Source organism: Camelus bactrianus, chromosome 27 (genome assembly GCF_048773025.1).
Source record: "Camelus bactrianus isolate YW-2024 breed Bactrian camel chromosome 27, ASM4877302v1, whole genome shotgun sequence".
NCBI lineage: Eukaryota > Metazoa > Chordata > Mammalia > Artiodactyla > Camelidae > Camelus > Camelus bactrianus.
Genome location: NC_133565.1, coordinates 11,982,685 through 12,004,263, shown reverse-complemented (window position 1 = coordinate 12,004,263; position 21,579 = coordinate 11,982,685). Strand labels below are relative to the sequence as shown.

Genomic DNA, 21,579 nt, shown 5'->3' with positions numbered 1-21,579 from the left:
CAAGGGTAAATAAGAAGAATATCATGAGAAAATAGGAATTACATTATGGGATTTTTTTTACTCCAATTGTATGCTTGGGTGGCTTTTTCATGCCACTGACAAACTTACTCAAACAGAAGGAATATGCTGAATATTTTGGAATCTTAAAACTCTTATGTAAGACTAAATACTTCAGGAAATAATACAAATATGTGCTCTTTGTGAAAAAAATTCTTTACAGGGAACATCTAAGATAAGTCAAGAATGCTACCTGAGACCAATGTTACATGGAATATGTTGACCAATTGACTTTATCAACCTTACACTTTTAGAAGGTATTAACTATTTTTATTAATGTTTGGTATGATGTTTAGATGGCCAGACATGCTTCCATAGGCTAGAACTGATGTTCAAACAATTTTAAAAAAGCACCTTACTAAATTGTATCATCTCAACTTTTGGAATTCCTAAACATCTAGAATCCAATAGAGAAGGTAATTCTATATTTGTGGTTAATTCAGGAGCTTTGTAATATCCTACAAATGCTCGAATTTTCCTACTCTTTATCATCTCCAGTCTCTGGACAAGTGGAATGAATGAACCGTACTCTAAAATTTTACGTGGCCAAAAAAAAAAAAAACCTTACCATTTGTTTTATTAAAAATTAGGTTAACTCCCTCTAGGAAGTGTGCTATTTCTCAAATTGCATTTAAAAGATATTTGTATTTAGGGTTTAAGCCTAACCCATTATCTGATACAATGAAAAGGAGTCAATATCAGATATAATACTTGAAGAGTTTGTGGGCTTCTCTGGACTAATTTTGCCACCATGTGGCCAGATGCTGGAAAAATCCCCCTGAGAAGCTGTGTCATCACTATTGAGTGGAGACCTGGTTTATATCAAATAGGTCATCACACCAGGCAGAACCCTACCAGGTGATGTTGATAATTCACACTACCATCAAGATGAAGAAACCCAAGGAGATGCATTTTTCTCTTGTGAGACTAATACCTGTGATCGAGTGGACCACAATTCCTATTAAGAACCTTAAGGTTAAATCCTCTAGATTTTAACTTAAAATAATATGCAGGCTGAACAGAGAGCTTCTCTAATGGACAGACAGCAGGAGAGATAGATTGTTTTGTTACTTCTTAATTATCTTGACCATTTTAATTTTGATACGTATTCTTTTTCATGTCAATTAAACATGAAGCTTATAGTATTTATTCCTTCTTCCTTTAAAAATGAATATCTTAACCTCAAGGAATTTTGAATTGACAGATCTTCTGCATATGGAGCTAGGACTCAAGAAACACCTATTTTGTCATAATTCTTCAAACCTACCAATTGGGTAATTTAAATTTAGGAGAAATGGAAAATGTCCACTCCCACAGACTGGTCAATATTACCCAAATAAGCTATCTTAAATATCACCCTTTATATTATTAAATATATAACTGGAAGAAATTTTCAACTGATCAAACTAAATACAAGTATATTCAAAATGAAAGTCCTGGAACACTAACGCAAAACTCCAACTGCTTTCTATCTTATAAAGCTACTGGAGTCCAGTTTAACGAAACTGAAATTAATGTATAATGAGGAAAAACTACCCCAGCCCAAATGATAAAGGATATTTCTTTCTCAAGTCCAAAAGATACTGTCCCATAAAAGTAAGCTTAACCTGTTAAGTGCTTGGCAATCTCCAGTCCCCACATTTAAGATTTCTAGGATCATTAAATGAAATACATCTTTCAATATTAACAATACTGCTAATTTGAGACAATTCAATTCTATTTGTATACAATGGGTTTTACCATTATGAAATTTTTATACAGGAATTAAAATACTATCATAATAAAAACAAAAGAGACTTAATAAATACCATATTTATAGGTATATAGAAGCTGAGACCACAATTGTGAACTCTATTTATATATAAATACTGACAAACATACTCAATGCCTTGGTACAATTGCAGGAAGATGTAATTCAGATGCAAACAGGGTGGAATAAAAACCCACTATAGAATACAGTAAGAGAGAAATATTCAATACTCATCTAGGTCTCTGTGCATAACTAAACCAATATCTCTACATTAAATGAGATTCTAATAGTGTCGTGTTGCATTAGGGTCATTGAACAACATTTAATAAATGAAAGATTCTGCCAACAGAGATGAAAATGTGAGATTCAGTAATTTTCTATCCTTATTAAACCTAAAGTTGATTTTATTAATGAGGAAACCCATTTATTAATTTCAGCACCTGAATATCATGTTAATATATTATTTTAAGTATAATAATATATATGCTATTAATGACAAAAGGTGCCTGGAGATAAATACTGTTCTCAGTAGCCTGATACTTAATTTGTAAACCCCGAGTTTCATGTGGATTCAGGGGTGTCATTTCAGGAAAGTTCACATGCAGTGGACAGTGCCAAATGTTTTCTGAGTATGGACTACATTCCTCCGTTAAGGAAAAGCATTAAAGAGCCATGTTCCATGACAGACCTAGTTCTATTATTTGATACCCATCCTACTCCTGTGCATTTAAGTAATTTGGCCTGCACCACTGGAGCATTAACGTGAGTCACGTGCCTACCACTGAAATACGTCAAAACACCATTCCAAATTGGTACCACAATTGGCTAGTAAGTGTATTCAGGCCCAAGTGTATGTATGCGTGTGGAGTCCCACAGTTTGGGTCAGTTATGAAAACTTATTGTCCTGAAGTGACATGATGACGTAAAAATTGTGATCAATTGAATTATGATGAAGATAAACCTGTGTTTTACAGGGAAATATATGTGTAATCATTATGTCCTTTCTAGGCATTTTATTTGGCACTTGAGACAAGGAAACCTTAAAAGAGGCTCATTTGAACCAATCCTGTCTATTTGCTCAAAAGTTAAAAAAAAAATATTCATCCTATAGGCTTTATGTCAAAGATTCATAATTTTTAATAGTAAGTTATATTAAGAGATTATTTCATCACTGCTTTTCTCTCAACGTGTCTTTGAGTAAGACACTCAACCAAGGGGTGCAACACTGCACTGATGGTAATTGTCTAGTTTCCGTTGGTCATTGTGTAGCCCAAATAGAAAATTCACTGGAGGCGTTGCACACCTCAGGTAAGCAGGTCTAAGCAGAAGATAAACTGAATAGGTATATGAAATTTCCTTTTTAATGAGCGACTGACTGACATGATGTAAATTTGTAATAAAAGTTTCATTTGAACATGAAATTAATAATATAGAACTTGAGAAATTTAGATTCAGTGTCCCCAGTGCAATGTTTAATCTAACTCAACAAACATGATGAGAGAAATATTTTTATAATTTTAGGGAATTCTAACTGCTTTGAGCGACTTTGAAGTACCAAAGAATTTCCCATAAATGGAGGAAAATGCCATTGAAGAAGGGATTTGAGATTCAGTATTTGTACTGTTATGAAAGTAAATTTTTAACTTAAAATTTAGAATATACATTAAGAAACACATTTAAAATTACAGCTCATGATATGAACCCATTGATCATTTAATAAAGGATATGCTATAAATGATACCAGAAGATTCTCATTTACATGTGAATAGGCTAGTGGCACCGAATCAGAAATATTGCTTCTTTTTCTCAACGAGTGACTGACTTTAAGGAATTCTCATGAGCAAATCCAATATATTTGGATGAAATTGTATTAAAATACCTGAGCTGTGGTTCCCATTCTACGGTGTGGTTTCATTTGACCTGAATATATTAAGAATACATATTTACATGGGTTATTGAATTCATTTGTTCTACAGTTGCCAAGTTTGTATGATATTGAAGAAGACACAGCATAACAATAGCTTATTAACCATGTTCAAAAAAGGTGGTTCAATAATTTCAAAGTATTCATTAAAAAACACAGTTAAAACCACACTGCTATCTGATTTGTAATCTAAAGACTCATGTGGATTCAAGAATAAGTTTTTATGAAGTTCACATGCAATCAAAAAAGGCACAGATAAAGCAGTGATTAATAAAATGAAATTGATAAAAGAAGCAATCTCATGTTTCCAAACAGCTGAAGGCATATGTAAGTTTAATAAAATAAAATTATAAACACTCTCTTTCTACTCCAGAGGCAAAAAGGATAAACAAAACTGTAATGATTGCTGTCAAAACTGAATGTAATGACCTCTAAGAACCGATAAGATTTAAGCTCAATTAGATGAAGATGTACATTTTAAAATATGTACTACAATGTGAAAATAAACAATAAAAAGAATTTTTAAAATATTTAGTTATTGAAAACACTAAAAAAAGTTTCAGCTGAATGCCACCAAATATTATGAAACTAATGTTCAGCATAAAATATTAATTTTAAAATATTTTGTAATAAGCATGCTAAAGAGAGAGGGAAAGGATACTTCAAAATGTCATAAATTCCTGAAAATAAAAACTCATATTATCTTGAAGACATATGATGGCCTAAAAAAATGCACAAAAGGATTAAGCTGAGGCAAAATGCATGTGGGAATCTGGAGGCAGAAAGATGGGGATCGTTCTGTACCTCCTAGAACCACGGGTTTTGGGTGTGGAGGTACCTTATGCCTCAAGGAACGCTTCCACCTGGGTGAGACAGGCTGCTGTTTTCAAATTTCTTTTCTGATCTCCATTCCATCCTACCCCAGGGAGGTCTTCTGAGGCCCACCCTCATCACTTTCTTTTGCAACTGCATCTTTCAGTATGTTCTGGAAAGGCGTTCTCCATAGCTTGAAAATTTTGAGGTGCATGGGCATCTTAGGTCCTAGGATCCTAGCCCCAGAGCACACTGAACAACAGAGGCAGCCCACCTCCAAACAGTAAAGAGGAGGGAGCCCTTTCAGGAACCTCAGTGTTGACAGAAGGGTGGTTTCTCCAGCAGCTGGAGTTCTACAGGATAAGGCCTCTGGCCCTGAAAAGTTTTTCTTTAGAGCGGAATTCTAATCCAGTTGGAAATGGAGGCAAGGTTTCCTTCACTGGCCACCCAGGGAAACATTCATTCAACTCTCTGCCTACTTTCAGACCGATAATTCAGACCTGTTGACCAGATGGCCACCTTTGGTCTGTGATATGCCGTCTACACAGAAGCAGTGTAGGGAACTACCAAGGCCCAGGCTTGGGTGCCATGCCCAGCAGGCATGAGCCTATTTTGAGGGCCCCAGGGGTCAAGGTTGCTGACTCTTGTGGGAGCTGACAGGTGAACACTGAGCCTTCACAAAGCCTGGCATGGACAGCTTGAGGAATCCTGGGCACTTGGGGATGCCAGCTGTTCCTGATGGGCCATTTGACTGGTTTCACTTCACCCTACTGGGCCCCTTGTGTTTCACGTGGAGCTCTTTGCTTCCAAAAGCCACTGACCTTAAAGATGACACCCTCCAGAAAAGAAACCACTTGTGATTGTACTTTTCTAGCTAGGTTGTTGACAACCCTAGTTGACAAGACATAGTACCATCTCCATTGATCGATCATATTGACTTGCAGGAGAGGGGAGACCCCATGATGGGGGCCAACAAGGGAGGGATTTGCATTGTTGCTCTTTGGGGGTCATGGGCACACCTTGGAAAGGAACACTGACCCAACAGAAGGTGGCTCTTGCCCCACTTGAGAGAGCCCATGAAAGGCTTGTCCTGGAGGACTGCTGGTGGGTCATGGGCCAGTCACCAGATATCTGCTTGCCCCAGTGTAATTTCTATAACTTTATGGCATGATTCACTTCATGTCCTAGAAAAGGGGCAAAGCCAAGCATCCCATCTACCGCCCACTGCTGGACTGGACCAGAGTCGAGACCTTCACAAGGGCTCTGTTCCCCAGAACACATGCTTAGGGTTTGGCCAGCCGAGACACCCTTGTGCTGTGCCTTCTGCTGGGGACTAAATCAGTGATGCTCAGCCTTCTCTGTGGGGTCTTTTTTGGTTCATCATTGATTTGACCTTTAACACATTGTTCATGGATTCATTCAACACTCATCCAATGCCGTCCACTCTTTGGTTCTCTATGAGAACCTATGTAGAGAGAGAGAAAAAAGAATGATGAGGAGGGCTAGAGGTGGAAAGGTTGAGAGGTGGGTAGGTCCGTATGCATATCAGGTATGTGCTCTATGTCTCTGTGGATAAATGCCTTGTTGATCTTTGTGTTACTTGATTTACAATCATGGGTGCAGAGTGTGTCCTCATTGGATGGAGGAAGATGTAGCACTTACGATGCACAATCGCTAAAGGATGGACTAGGAGTTCTCATAGCTGTCCTCCCCCTCTCTAGCCAGATGACACTTCCAGAGAAAGATCTGAGTTGGGCATATTGCCCCTGGGGCAACAGAAGTCAGCTTCTGTCCAGCAGCAGGAAAAGGCTAAAAGTCACTCACGTCTTTTGGATATCCTAAAGTCCAGAAAGAATCTCAGGTAAGCCTACTGAAATGCTAGCACTCGATGCATGGGAAGCACCTTTGTTGGGTCGATGATGAGAACACAGATGGGCTTGAAGAGAAATGATGACCTAAAATCATGCTGAATAGTATTACATTGAGACCCAATAGAAGTGGAATGCTGGGCAGAAGATGGGGATCCTTTTTTCCCCTCCAAAGCCATGGGATTTGGGTGCAGAGTCACCCTGTGCCTTGAGGCACTCCCTTGTGACTGAATTGTGTTCATGGGCTTCTGCGTGGCTCAAGAAGGCTCCTATCTTTGGCTTTCTTTTCTAATGGCCAGTTTCCCTCTTCCTGGGAGACCATAGGTAGGGCCTTTCCTCAGCTCCTGTTTTTCTAATTGTGTCTTCCAGTCAGACGTTCTGGCAAGACTTTCACAGTGACCTGCCAAACTGGAGGTGAGTGGATATGTTTGGTCCTAGGTTCTTGTCCCCAGAGCACATTGGACACTAGGGGTGGTTTGTTCCAATCAGTAAAGAAGAGGGAGCCTTTTCGGGGGCTCAGTATCGACGAAAGGGTGATTTCTCCTGTAGTGGCAGCTACACGGGATGGGATCTCTGGCCCTAAAAAGCTTTTTCTTAGAGAGAATTTCAATTCGATTGGAATAGGAGGCGAGGTTTTTTCCACTGGCTTCCCTAGGGACCATTCGTGCAATTCCACTCACAATTTCAGGCTGATCAGGCTGACCGAGTAAAGAGGATGGCCACCTGTGTTGTGTGCTTGGAGGTCTCCCAAGAACCTTTCGTAGGAAAAAACCAGGGCCCAGGCATGGATAGGGAACCCTGCAGGCAGGAACCTGTTTAGCTAGTCTCAGTGGGTAAAGGCTGCTGACTCTTGAAGGAGCTGAAGGGCTACCCCCAAGCATTGACAAGGTTTTGACAGGACAGATACAGGGACCCTGGGCTTTTGGGGATAACAGTTGTTCTTTATGGGCCCATTGATTTGTTTAGTTTCACCCTTGAAAGCCCCTTGTGTTTCACATGGAGTTCTTCGCCTCCAGGAGACACTCCCATCAAAGATGCCACCATTCAGAGGACAAACGTCTTATGAGTGTACTTTCCCAGAAAGGCAGTCAGCAGCCCTTGGAGACATGATATCATCCTCATCTTGAGACCATGCTGATCTGCAGGAGATGGGGGACACTATGATATGGGCCTCAAAAAACGATTTTCGTTGCTACTGTTTGGCAGTCATGGGTATGACTTGGGAGCAAATGCTGAACCAAAAGAAGGCTCTTGTCCCAGCCTGAACAAGTTCCCATGCAGGTCTTGGCCTGGAGGCCTGGTGGTGAGCCCATGGACCAGTCATCAGATATCTTCTTCCCAAAACCTAAATTTCTATGACTTTTTAGCATGATTTTTCTCTGTGTTCTTGGGCAAGAGGCCAAGCCCAACATCCCACCTGCCACCCATTGCTGGCCCAGACCAGGATCGAGCCTGCCAAAGGGTTCCATTTCCCCAGGAACCATGCATAGTGTCTGACCAGCCAAGAAGCCCTTGTGCCCAGCCTCCTGCTGGGTGGAGAACCAATGACACCCTGCCTTCTCTGTGGAGTCCTTTACTGATTCGTCATGGTTTCGTCCCTTGGCACATTCTTCATGAACTCATTCACTCACTCATCCAAGTCAGTTCACTCATTCATTCATCTCTGTGGAAAGCTATGTAGGGAGGGAAGAAGGGGGAAAGGAGGACGGCTGCACGTGGAAAGGTTGAGAGGTGGGCAGGTCCAATATGCATACCAGATAGGTGTTTATTCTCTGGGTATAGGTGTCTTTGTCAGTGTTTGTGTTTCTTGATGTATCCCTGGGAATGTGTCTCATCACTGGGGGCATGAAGGTGTAACCCCTATGATGCACAATCTCTATAATGATGGACTAAAAGTTCTCAGACCTGCCCTATGCCTCTCTGTACAGAAGACATCCCCAGAGGAAGATGTGTCTTGCACATGGAAATCAGCCTTTCTCCAGCACCAGGAAGAGGTAGGAAGTCACTCACATCCTTCTGGATCTCCTCATGTCCAGAAGTTCCTCAGGTAAGCCTACTAAATTGCTTCTGCTCAGATGCCTGCAAAGTCCTTGGCTGGGTCAATGATGAGAACACAGATGGTCTTGAAAAACAATGATGACCTGAACTCGTACTGAATAAAATTACATTGAGACCCAATGGAAGTGGCAATCCAGGGCAGGAAGATGGGGATGCTTTTGTTTTCACTAGAGCCATGGGATTTGGGTGTGGAGGCACCCTATGCCTCGAAGCACGCCATTGAGACTCAGCCGTATCCATGGGCTATCACGTGGCTCAGACAGGCTCCTGTTTTTGATTTTCATTCTGATGCCCACTCCCCAACCCCTTCTCGGGGAGATAGGCAAAGCCTTAACTCAACTACCATTTTTCTGGTTGTGTCTTTCAGTCAAGAATTCTGGCAACACTGTCAAAATGGTCCAACAAATTGGAGATGAGTGGATATGTTTGGTCCTAAATTCTTCCAAGACCACATTGGACACTAGGAATGGCTTTTTCAATCTGTAAAGAGGAGGGAAACCATTCAAGAAGCTCAATTTTGACCCAGGGTAATTTCTCCTGCAGTGGCAGCTCTTCAGGATAAAATATCTGGCCATGAGGAGTTTTCCTTAGAGCTGAATTCAGGTCCGATCGGAAATGGAGGCGAGGGTTCTTCACTGGCTGCCCTGGGGCACATTCACATGGGCAGCAGAGCACTTTCAGGTTGATCAGGCTCCCTGAGTGAAGACATGGCCACATGTGGTGTGTGCCTGGTGCTTCTGCCAAAGGCGTTCAGTAGAGAAGGACCAGAGCCCATGCTTGGACAGGAAACCCAGCAGGCAGGACATTGCTCTACTGGCCAAAGTAGGTAGAGGCTGCTACTTCTTGAGGAAGGTGAAGGGCAACCCCTGAGAAGCCCCAGTTTTTGGCCTGGACAGTTTCAAAGAGCCCAGGACGTGGGGATGCCAGCTGTCCTTCGTGGGCACTAGGACAGTGGGCTTCACCCTCCCAAACCCCGTGGGTTTCTGGTGGAGTCGCTCCCCTCCAGGACAAGTTGCCATCAGAGATGCCACTGCACGGAGGAGAAACCTCTACCGAGGATACTTCCTAGAGGGGCTGTCAGAGGCAGGGTATTGTCTTCACTGAGAGGCCACACTGACCCACAGGAGATGGGGGACACTGATGCGGGAAAGGAGGATGTATTTGCATGGCTGCCGTTTGGCAGTCATGGGTGTGCCTTAGCAGGGATGCTTAAGCAAGAGAAGATGGCTCTTGTCGCTGGCCTGAATGTTGCCATGCGGAGCTTGGCCTGGAGGCCTGGTGGTGTGCCCACAGACCAGTCCTAGGATAGAGGCTTCACCAGCCTAAACTCCCTTGACTTCTCAGCATGATTTTCTCTGTGTCCTCAGGCAAGAGGCCAAGCCCAGCATCCTACCTACCACCCATTGCTGGCCCAGACCAGGAACGAGCCTGTCCAAAGAGCTCCATTACCCCAGGACACATGCATAGTGTTTGACCAGCCAAGAAGCCCTTGTTCCCGGCCTCCTGCTGAGTGGAGAACCAGTGATGCTCTGCCTTTTCTGTGGAGGCCGATACTGATTCGTCATGGCTTCATTCCTTCACACATTCTGCAGGGACTCATTCATTCACTCATCCAACACCATCCGCTCATCATTCATCTCTGTGAAAATCAAGGGAGGGAGAGAAGAGGGGAAAGGTAAGGTGGGCTGAAGGTAGGAGGGTTGACGGGTGGGTAAGCCCATATGCATAGCAGGTGGCTGTTTTCTGTCTCTGTAGATAGGTGCCTTTGTCAGTGTGTGTGTTCACTGATACATGCCCAGGAATGCATCAGGTATCGTCATTGGAGGCATGAAGGTGAAGCCCCTATGATGCCCAGCTCCTAAAGGGGTGGGTTAGGAGTTCTCACCACTGTCTTTTTTGTCTCTGGCAAGAAATCATCCCCAGAGGACGATGGGAATCATCCCCTGGGGTCATGGAAGTCCATTTTTGTCCAGCACCTGGAAGAGGCAGAAAGTCACTCACAGCCTTTTGGATCTCCACCTGTCCAGAAAGCGTCCCAGGTAAGACTATTCAGATGCCAGTGCTCGGCTGCGTGGGGAGCGCCTTGGCTGGGTCGATGATGAAAACTCATATGGTCCTGAAGAGAGGTGATGACCTAAAAATTATGCTCAGTAGGATTACTCTGAGGCCCAGGGGAGATGGCAATCTGGGGACCGGAGGCTGGGGATCCTCCTGTTCCTTCTAGAGCCACGGGATTAGGGTGTGGGTGTACCCCATGACTGGAAGCATGCCTTTGAGACGCATCCATGTCCTTGGGCTTCCATGTGGCTCAGACAGGCTCCTGTCTTCGGCATTCTTTCCCAGTGCTCAGTTCGCCCTCTTCCTGGGAGGCCATGGCAGGGCCTTTCCTCAGCTCCTGCTTTTCCCATTGTGTCTTTCAGTGAGACGCCCTGGCAGGACTTTGGCCACAACCTGGAAAACTGGGGGTGAGTGGGTCTCTTTGGACCTAGGTTCCTGGCCCCAGCGCACGCTGGATGATGGGGGTCATTTGCATCCAATCAGGAAATAAGGAGGAGCCCATTCAGGAAACTCAGTATCCATGGAAGGGTGAATTCTCCTGCAGTGGCAGCCCTACAGATAGGATCTTTGGCCCCAAATAGCTTTCCTTTAGAGCTGAATTTGAATGTGACTGGAAATGGAGGCAACGGTTTCTTACTGGCCGCCCTGGGGCCCTTTCACACAGGTCCTTGCACACATTCAGACCCAGCAGCCTTACTGAGGGGAGGCACAGCACCAGCTGGTGTGTGCCTGATGCGTCTGCCAAGAGCTTTGGGTACGGAGGGACCAGGGCCCAGGCATGGATAGGGAACTCTGCAGGCAGAACCTGATTTGCGGTCCTCAGCTGGTAGAGGCTGCTACCTCTTGAGGGAGCTGAAGGGCAACCCCTGAGCAGCCTCCAGGTTTTGCCTGGACATTTTCAGGGACCCCAGGCTTTGGGGGTGCCAGCTGTTCCTGATGGGCCCTTGGATGTGTTTAGCTTCACCCTACCAGGCCCCTTGTTTCTTGTGGAGTTCTTCCCTTCCAGGAGATACTGCCTTCAGAGATGCCACCCTCCAGAGGAGTCGCCTCTTCTAAGGATACTTTCACAGAGAGGCTGTCCGCGAAACCTCAGAACCATGGTATGGTTTTCATTGAGAGACCATTTTGACCAGCAGGAGAGGCAGGGCCCCATGATGTGGGCCAAGGAGAATGCATTTGCATGGCTGCTGTGTGGCAGTCATGGTTGTGCCTTGGCCAGGGACACTGAACCAAGAAAGGCGGCTCTTTTCCCCGGCTTGAAAGTTTTCATACAGGGTTTGGCCTGGAGGCCAGGTTGTGAGCCACCAGCCCATCTTAAGATACAGGCTTTGCCAAGCCTAAATTCCCTTGACCTATTGGCGCGATTTTGTCTTTGTCCTTAGGCAAGAGGCCAAGGCCAATGTCTCACCTGCCACCCACTGCTGGCCATGACTTCAGTGGAGCCCATCCAAAGAGCTCCATTCCCCCAGGACACGCGCATAGTGACTGACCAGCCGAGTTCCCCTTCTGCCTGGCCTCCTGCTGGATGAAGAATCGGTGACGCTCTGCCTTCTCTGTGGAGTCCCATACTCACTCATCACAGCTTCATCCCTGGACACATTCTGCAGTGCATTTACCCACTCATTCAACCCCTTATTCATTCAGGTTTGTGAGAGCCTGAGTAAGGAGGGAGGGAGAGGGAAAGGTGAAAAGGGCCAGAGTTAGAATGGCTGAGGTTCGGGTAGGCCCATATGCGTATCAGGTTAGTGGTTTCTGTCTCCGAATAAGTGCCTTTGTCAATGTGTGTGTCCCTTGATGTATCCCCTGGGGTGTATCATGTATCATCACTGGAGGCATGAAGGTGTAGCCCCTGTGAGGCACAGTCCCTAAAGGGATGGGCTTAATTTTCTCACGGCTGGCCTCCTCTCTGGCCTTAAGCTGTCCCCAGAGGAATATGTTGAGTTGGGCATACTGCCCCGGGGCCATGGAAGTCAGTTTTTGTCCAGCACCTGCAAGACGCAGAAAAGTCACTCATGTTCTTCTGGATCTTCTCATGTCCAGAAAGCATCGCAGGCAAGCCTACTCAGGTGCTGGTGCTTGGCTGCGTGGGGAGTGCCTTGTTTCGGGCAATGATGAGAACTCACATGATCTTTATGAGAGATAATGACCTAAAATCATGCACAATAGGATTTCGCTGAAGCTCAAGGGAAGTTGCAATCCGGATGCGGGAGGCCGGGGATCCTCTTCTTCCTTCCAGAGCCATGGGATTTGGGTGTTGGGGCACCCCGTGCCTGCAGGCACACCCCTGAGGCTCGACAGCGTCCTTCAGCTTCCACGTGGCTCACACACGCCCCTGTTTTTGCATTCTTCCCTGATACTCGGTTTCCCCCTCCCGAAAGGCTGTGGGCGGGGCCTTTCCTCAGCGGCTGCTTTTACAATTGATCTTTGCGTAGGATGTCCTGGCAGGGCTTTCGTCCAGGCTTGGAAAAGTGGAGGTGAGTGGGTCTTTTTGGTCCTAGGTTCCTGGCTTCAGAGCACGTTGGACGATGGGTGTGGCCTATCTCCCATCAGTAAAGAGGAGGGAGCCCTTCCGGAAAGCTCAGTATTGACCGAAGGGTGCTTTCTCCTGCAATGGCAGCTCTGCGGGGATAGATCTCTGGCCCCGAAAATTTGCCCTCTGAGCTGAATTCAAGTTTGTTTGGAAATGGAGTTGAGTTTTCCTTCACTGGCCGCCCTGGGGCGCATTCACTTTCAGGCGGATCGGGCTGACGGAGTGAAGGCAAGTCCGCCCGAGGCGTGTGCCTGGGGCATCTGCCAAGAGCCCTGGGTAGGGAAAGCCCCGGCACCGACTTGGATACGGAACCCTGCAGGCAGAAAGCTGTTCCGCGGGTCTCAGAGGGTAGAGGCTGCTGTAGGGTGACCTCTGAGCGCTCACAGGCATTGGCTGGACAGTTTCAGGGACTATTTGCTCTTGGGCATGCTAGTGTTTTTCTTTTTTTTGATGGGCCCTTTGGATCATCTAGCTGTGCCCTGTTGTGTCCCTTGTGTTTCACGTGGAGTTCTTCCTTTGTGGGAGCCACTGCCTTCAAATTGCCATTTTTTTTTTCAGATTAGAAACCCCTTTTTTGGTACTTTGAGAAAGGTTGTTGAGAACTTCATGATAACATCTACATGGAAAGAATAATTTGGCCCCGCGGGAGAGGGGTGACCCCCGTGATATGGGCAAGGAGTGAGTATACGCATTACTTCTGAATTTGCCGCAACAGTAATTGAGAAGTTTTGTGATTCTAAGTTGATATTTATTATCACCTAAAACTGTTTAGACAAGTTCATTTCTGTTACATAATTTCACCGTGGATATGTCTCAATCATGATGAGCTGCTCACAGCTAGGAGACCCAGGCAGTTGCGGCTTCAAATGCGAGATCCACGTATATGCTTTGCCTATGATATGAGATCTTGAATAAAGTATATGCAGACTGATATCCCCTTTAAACTTCCTGGAATTTCCATTTATATTATGTCTTCCCTTAGAAACGGCAATACATGATGTAATTAATCATTATTCTTCGTATTGCATCCTTGAAGATATATCCAAGGATTTGTCAAATACCTGTTTGTTTATGTCCATGATTCATATCTCTGTAGTCCACAGTGTAAGTACTTTGGACTTTTTAGATTAGAAATTGTAGAATAGTCCAAGTGAACAATGCATACAACAGAGATGTAGTCCTCACCCTTGATGACAACTATTTTCAAAATAAATAATAATGAAAAAATGAATTCTTAATCTCCTGAAACACCTGGCAGCTACTCAGGAGTCCTGTGATAAACGTCCCACTCTCCAGCTTACTTGGACACCAAGGTTTAAGGGCACCATATCTTGTAAGAATTTTCAGGGCAAAATGGGTATTTCTGTAGGTAGTTTTGAGAGTTTGGATCAATGAAAGGTTCTCCTTTTCCCTCAGTATTATTGAGGAACATTTGACAAATATAATTGGATATATCTCAGAGATACTGCATGATGATTTGATGCATTATATGCTGAAAAATAAATACTAAGATCCAGATAATTAATACATTCACTCACCCACACAGTTAATTCATATGTGTGTGTGTGTGTTGAAAATTCTTAAAATCTCTCACCAGATTTCAAGTATACACTACTATATTAACTATATTCACCATGCTGTATATCAGATCCTCACTACTTTCTAAAAAGTTTGTATCCTTTCACCTACATCTTCCTAACTACCCCTCCCTCCATCCCCTGGCATTTTATTCTCTCTTTATATAAAACTGGCTTTTTAAAAGAGTCAACATATAAGTGATACCATACAGTATTTATCTGTCTCTGTCTGGTTTATTACATGTCCAACAGGTTCATCCATGTTGTCACAAATAGAAAAGTTTTCTTTTTCCCTATGGCTGAGTCATGTTTTATTATTTTATATATGTATACATTTTCTTTATCAATTCATCTATCATATGGGCAATGCTCCCATATCTTATCTGTTATGAATAATACCACAAGGAACATAGAACTTCAGACATTTCTTCGAGATACTGATTTCATTTCCTTTGGATAGATACCCAAGGATACAATTGTTGGATTATATAGTAGTCTATTTAAATTTTTTCTGAGAAAACTCCATACTGTTTTTCACAGTAGCGATATCTCATTGTGGGTTTGATTTGCAATTCCATGATGATTAGGAATAATGATTAGTGATTCATTTGTTTGTCTTCTTTGGAAAAATATCTATTTAAATATTTTGCCCATTTTTAATGGGGTGATAATGAAGATAATGATTATGATTATTGCTGTTGAGTGGTAGGAGTTTCTTATATATTTGGATATTAATCATTTATTAGATATGTGGTTTGCAAATATTTTCTTCCATTTTGTAGGTTGTCTGTTCAATCCACTGGTTGTTTCCTTGGCTATGCAGAAGCTTTTTAATTAAATGTAGTCCCACTTGTTAATGTTTATTTTTGTTGTCTGTGCTCTTAGTATCATATGAAAAAAAATTACGGCCAAAACCAACATCAAGAACCTTTTCCCCATGTTTTCTGCTAGGAGTTTTATGGTGTCAGGCCTTATGTTTCATTCTTTAATCCATTTGGTGTTAACATTTGTGAGTGGTATAAGGTAGGGTCCAGTATCATGCTTTTGCATGTGGTGATCCAGTTTTCCCAGCACCACTGGTTGAAGAGACTATTTTTCTATTGTGTATTCTTAGCTCTCTGTTGAAGGTCCATCGAAAATGTACATGTGGATTTATTTCTGGGCTTACTATTCTGTTCAATCGATCTATATATTTGTCTTTATGCCTGTAATACACTTCTTTAATTACTGTAGATTTTAATATATGTTATTTTTTATTGAAATACAGTTGATGCACAATATTGTTAGTATCAGGTGTACTAACAGTCATTTGACATTTATCACGTACATTATGAAATAATCACTACAGTAAGTCTAGTAGGCATCTGTTCTCATATAGTTGTTACAACGTGATCAACCATATTCCTTACACTGTATATTACGTTTCCATGGCGTATTTATTTTATGACTGGAGATTGGTACCTCTTAATTCCCCTCACCTATTTTGCACCCTGGCCCCACTCTCCACCCTTCTGCAGCCACCCAGTTGTTCTCTGTATCTGAGTCTGTTTTTATTTTGTTTTTTTGTTTGATTTGTGAATATCGAAACATCCTTGCATTCCTGGAGTAAACCCAACTTGATTATGGTCAAGTGTGATTCTTTTGATGCATTGTTGAATTCGGTTTGCTAATATTTTGTTGGGGATTTTTGCATGTATGTTCATCAGTAATATTGGCCTATAATTCTCTTTTATGGAAGTGTTTTTGTCTGGTTTTTGTATCAAGGTGATGCTGGCCTTGTAGAATGGATGTGGTAGTATGCCCTCCTCTTCAATTTCTTGAAATAGTTTGAGAAGGATTGGCACTGACTTTTCTTTAAGTGCTTGGTAGCATTTACCTGTGGAGCCATCTGGACATTGACTTTTGTTTATTAGGGGTTTTTGAATCACTGATACTGGTAATTGTTGTTTATATTTTTTATTTCTTCCTAATTCAGTCTTCATGACTGAATGTTTCTAGGAATGTATGTGTTTCTTCTAGGCTTTCCATTTTATTGGTGTATAATTGTTCATAGTGATCTCTTATGATCCTTTCTATTTCTGCAGTGTTGGTTGTAACTTTCATTTTTATTACTGATTTTATTTATTTGGGTCTGCCCTCTTTTTTCTTGGTGATTCTTTCTTGATGGTTTTATGGATTTTTTCCTATGGTTTTTAATCTCTATTTTATTTATTTCTGCTCTTATCTTTTTTATTTCTTTTCTTTTAGTGATGTTTGAATTTGTCTGCTCTTTTTCTTGTTGCTTTAGGTAAAAGGTTATATTGTCTGAGATTTTGTTGGTTTGTTTGTTTCCTGAAGCAGGCTTGTATCACTATAAACTTCCCTCTTAGAGCTTCTTTTGCTGCGAAGATTTTGGAAAGTTGTGTTTACATTTTTGTCTCCAGGTATATTTTTATTACCTCTTTGGCTATTTAGTAGCACATTATTTTAGACTCGATGTGGGATTTTTCCATGTTTTATTGTAATTTATTTCTGGTATCATGTAATTATGATTGGAAAATATATTTGATCTGATTTCATTTTTTTAAATTTATTGAGACTTGTTTTGTGGCCTAGCATGTGATATATCCTGGAGAATGTGACATGTGCATTTGAAACGAATGTGTATTCTGTTGCTTTTGGATTGAATATATCTATTCTATTCTACATATATCTATTAATTCTGCCTGATCTAATGTTTCGTTGAAGGCCAGTGTTTCCTTATTGATTTTCTGTCTGGATGATCTGTCCATTGAGGTTAATGTGGTGTTAAAGTTCCCTACTATTATTGTGTTGCTGTCAATTTCTTTCTTTGCGTTTGTTAATATTTGCTTTATGTATTTAATTACTCCTATGTTGGGTGCATAGACATTTACAATTGTTATATCTTAGTGTTGGATTTATCAATTTATCATTATACAATGTCCTTCTTTGTCACTTGTTATAACATTTGTTTTAGGGTCTATTTTATCTGATATGAGTGTTGCTACTCTGGCTTTCTTTTGTTTCCATTTGCATGAAATACCTTTTTTCATTCTTCTTTTTCAGTCTGGGTGTCTCTCTAGATCTGAAATGAGTCTTGTACGCAGCATATATATGAGTCTTGTTTTTGTATCTATTCAGTGCCATTCTATGTCTTAGGATTGCAACATTCAGCTCATTAAAATTAAAGTAATTACTGATAGTTATATACTTATTGCCATTTTGTTCATTGTTTCCTGGTTGTTTTGGAGGGTTTTTTATTTATGGTTTCAATATGAACATACACCTCTGTGGCTAGGGAGTGTGGATCAATTAGGTAGAAGGAGTATCACCTTTATAGTGTTGTTAGATAGATTCTAACGTACTTTAATAATATTCTAAATGATATGACCCAAGTTCACAGTTAACAACTGGTTCTTTGTTTCTGTCATATTGCATTGAAAACTGCCCCACTGCAATATCACTTCTGAATCACTCTAGACAGAAGGATCCTGGGAAGCTTCTGGTGTTGTCATTATAACCAGAGTTACTAAAACCAAGTCAAATGTCCAAATGTGCCATTTTCCACAATAAACTGAATGCAATTGGTAAATTTTCAAGGGCGTTAGTGTGGTGTAAGGACTGTTTATTTGTTGGTAGTGGTCCTATCTGGATAAAGGATGAGCGTTAAGTATTGGGGTTACTGAGATCCAGCTGAATGGCCTTCTAATAAATTGAGTAACACTTTCAGAACTGGCTTAATTAATATCCTTCTCAAAAAATCCCACAGTACCACTGCCATGACACTTGATTTTTTACATCACAGGATAATGTTTACATCACAAGGTATTTATATAGTTTTTTATTGGATGGAATACAACTTTAGAATTTTCCATTTAAGAGACAGTTGCTGTGTCATTATTTGCATAGTTCAGCAGGGAGGATTATTGACTATTTGCAAAGTAAAGAACTCAGAGAGGAAACAAGGGGATAAATTAAATTGCAAGGGTGACAGAGGATCAAGCAATGTGATGTTTGTAGCAAGGAATACCTATATGATTAATTAAAATGGAACCAGTGTTATACCTTATTTTTAATTAAGTTAATGCATTGTATAATCTAATCTATTTGCTTTGTGATGTTTTGCTGCAGGTCAAAAACTAGAACAAGTTACTGTTTTTTCAAGTGAACACATTACATTCAGGGAAGAAAAGTGAGCAGCTACCACGGTACATTTGAAATTCTTTTGTGTTTTATGACTAGTAATGTCAGTAGTCAAAAATCTGTGAGTTCATTCTTTCAGAGACTCAAAAAGAATAAATATGATAAATATTTTTCCTGTGAATATCCCTACATGGTTCAAGCAATCCTCATTATTTTTTCTTCTCTTTTAAAAACCTTTTTACAAGCAATAACCTGAATAATTTTGGAGAGTTATTGCCGCTGAGAAGACTTTGGAGAGTCTTTTCACCATTTTGTATTAGATGAAAATAATCTTGCAGCGAAATGCAAGTGTGCTAAAAATTGACATTTTTAATCTTTATCTGGAACATTCAGAACATAGATGTTTCTACTTACATTTGTAGTGTAATTATACTACATACTATTTTGGTAAATTATTTACTCTTCAAATTTTTAGTTGATTAAGTGTTTCATTTTCCCAATAGATTTCATCTTATTAGAACAATCCAAGGTCACATTTCCCCATTCTACATGTATGTATAACAATTCCATTATTCAGGTACTAAATAAAATGTCTGCTGTACCATGGACTGTTCTTTATTCATAACGCAGTAGATGAGCCTGAAGGCAATGAGCCTGGCTGTGGAGGTGCTTATTTGTTGGGAGGGTGCTTTTCTGGATCGATGATGAGCACAACTGTCTGAGGATGCTGAGGGACTCATTCCAGATGTCAATCTGAGGTCCAGATGAATAATCCTCTAATAGGACAAATAAGACTCTCAGAGCCTGGCTCTATTTGGTGACCCCTTAGTAATAATATGCCACTGTTTGCATGCTTTTTTTTTCTTTTTCTAAGGAAAAAGCATTAGTGTACTATTTCGTAAGGCAGTATGCACCTTTATAATCAATGATCCATTTTGCTTCATTTTGCTCAACTTTGAAGAGAGTCATAAATTGATACCTGTATTTAGGAAATATGTTCTTGAGTGAAAAATGAGAAAATGGAAAAGATTGAATTAAGAAGGGGACAAGCAACTGAAAGTCTCATTAGTGTTGGACTAAAAGAAGGGAACATTGCATGCTTATATTAAGTAGTGGTAATGGAACCATATTTTAGTTCTTTACTTTTACTATTAAATATTTTCTGAGACTCTCTCTTTTTGTCTTTCTTTCTGTCATGTTTTGCTGATACAGAAGGACTGGAATCAGGTCTTCCACTTCAGAGGATGTGGGTGAGTAGCTCTTTGATATTCTTATATCATATGCTCTGTGCCAGGTCCTGAGGTCTCTGTGCTGGACTTTTTAGAGGCTTATTTGAGAATATTTTGATGTGTCCTTTTCCTCATTGAGATCCTCACCAACATCACTTACATTATTGAATCCTTATCATTCCTTCGATTATTTTTAACTCTTTTCTGCTTTGATGGAAAAAATGCACAATTTTAGAGAATTTTTTGGCAACTTAATATTGGATCAAAAAATTATTGTAGTAAAATCCAAATGTGTCCAAATATCAGATTTTGGTCATCTGTTAAAGTGTTGGGATTTCAGGATAGAGACTCCACAAGTCATAGGTCTTTGTGGTCACACTGCATGATATTTTTGTTCCTACTTTAATCTTTGTGGATTTGCATAAATTAGTTGTTTCTCATTTTTGCAGCATGGAACGCTGTATATGAAATTTTGTTAGATCTCTTCAAGACCATGAAGTTATTACACAATAGAATTTCAAAAGCAATATTGTTTTGAAACACAAAATAGTTCAATTTTTAATACTGTGTTGGGCTAAAGAAGGTATTATGTTAGAGGGATCAAATGGAGAATTATGGAATGTCATATATGTTATAATTATTTCTTACTAAAACTTGAAATGCATCACCAAAAAGAGTGGTTCACCAAGCTATGTCGAAGATTACCTTACCTGGGACTTTTGAGATTAATGCCCTAAGGATAGATAAACTTTTTTCTTGACAGAGTTCTGTCACAAATTCTATGAAGTAGTACTTATATTTGTGTTTATTATACATTATTTGTTTATTCATATTTATTCTCTAGAACCATAGAAGATAATTCTAAAGAGCTGAGTAATAAAAAATCAATCAGAAAGGAGATTGGCTTAGCCAGATATTTAAATAAACCACAGTCATTAACATATGAATAGCAGGAACAGTGGGGCATGTTTTTGCTTAAAAAGTGCATCCTCACAAACCCTTATTTGCATATTTGTTACTATTAGATTTACAAAGCCATGAAATCTGAGCATTGAAAGTCATGTGGGAAATAAGGCACCTGGGTTGTTTCTGTGCTTGTAATATTTGTATCTTTTCCCGTGCCTGGATTAGTTGCTGTGTTTGGGTGGCAAATTTATTAAGCTCTGCGATTATTGTGCATGCTTTTTTTTATTCTGGAACCAGTTTTTATTTTTATTGCAATATAATTGACATATAACATTATATTAGTTTCAGGTACATAACGTAATGATTCAATATAATGCATATATTGTGAAATAATCACCACAGTAAGTCTAGTTAACATTCATCACCACACATAGTTATACATTTTTTTCTTGTGATGAGAACTTTTAAGATCTGCTCTGTTAGCAACTTTCAGATATACAGCATCCTCTTTTCTACACATATATTTCAATAGAAAGTTTAAAATTTCCCATCAAAATAGTCCAAATACCAGCTAGTACATTTTCTAGGAATATTGTCTAGCAAATAATGTATTACTTGAGGACTAATGATTGATGTCTTTCGGACAAGTCAAGAGGTTCTCTTTTA

The 21,579-nt window shown here is 40.8% G+C and overlaps 7 non-coding genes across 7 annotated transcripts; all 7 read left to right on the top strand.

Moving 5' to 3' along the window:
• Positions 1-2,686: 2,686 nt before the first annotated feature.
• On the top strand, positions 2,687-2,770 carry LOC123614784 (small nucleolar RNA SNORD115). The gene has a single exon (XR_006722269.1). It is a non-coding gene; the product is annotated as a small nucleolar RNA SNORD115 (small nucleolar RNA).
• A 1,638-nt stretch (positions 2,771-4,408) lies between these two features.
• On the top strand, positions 4,409-4,488 carry LOC123614800 (small nucleolar RNA SNORD115). Its single transcript, XR_006722286.1, has one exon. It is a non-coding gene; the product is annotated as a small nucleolar RNA SNORD115 (small nucleolar RNA).
• A 1,966-nt stretch (positions 4,489-6,454) lies between these two features.
• On the top strand, positions 6,455-6,534 carry LOC123614848 (small nucleolar RNA SNORD115). The gene has a single exon (XR_006722331.1). It is a non-coding gene; the product is annotated as a small nucleolar RNA SNORD115 (small nucleolar RNA).
• A 1,974-nt stretch (positions 6,535-8,508) lies between these two features.
• LOC123614880 (small nucleolar RNA SNORD115) lies at positions 8,509-8,588 on the top strand. Its single transcript, XR_006722363.1, has one exon. It is a non-coding gene; the product is annotated as a small nucleolar RNA SNORD115 (small nucleolar RNA).
• A 1,971-nt stretch (positions 8,589-10,559) lies between these two features.
• LOC123614841 (small nucleolar RNA SNORD115) lies at positions 10,560-10,640 on the top strand. Its single transcript, XR_006722315.1, has one exon. It is a non-coding gene; the product is annotated as a small nucleolar RNA SNORD115 (small nucleolar RNA).
• Positions 10,641-12,631: 1,991 nt separating this feature from the next.
• LOC123614873 (small nucleolar RNA SNORD115) lies at positions 12,632-12,710 on the top strand. Its single transcript, XR_006722347.2, has one exon. It is a non-coding gene; the product is annotated as a small nucleolar RNA SNORD115 (small nucleolar RNA).
• A 6,763-nt stretch (positions 12,711-19,473) lies between these two features.
• On the top strand, positions 19,474-19,540 carry LOC123614836 (small nucleolar RNA SNORD109A). The gene has a single exon (XR_006722301.1). It is a non-coding gene; the product is annotated as a small nucleolar RNA SNORD109A (small nucleolar RNA).
• The last annotated feature ends 2,039 nt before the right edge of the window (positions 19,541-21,579 follow it).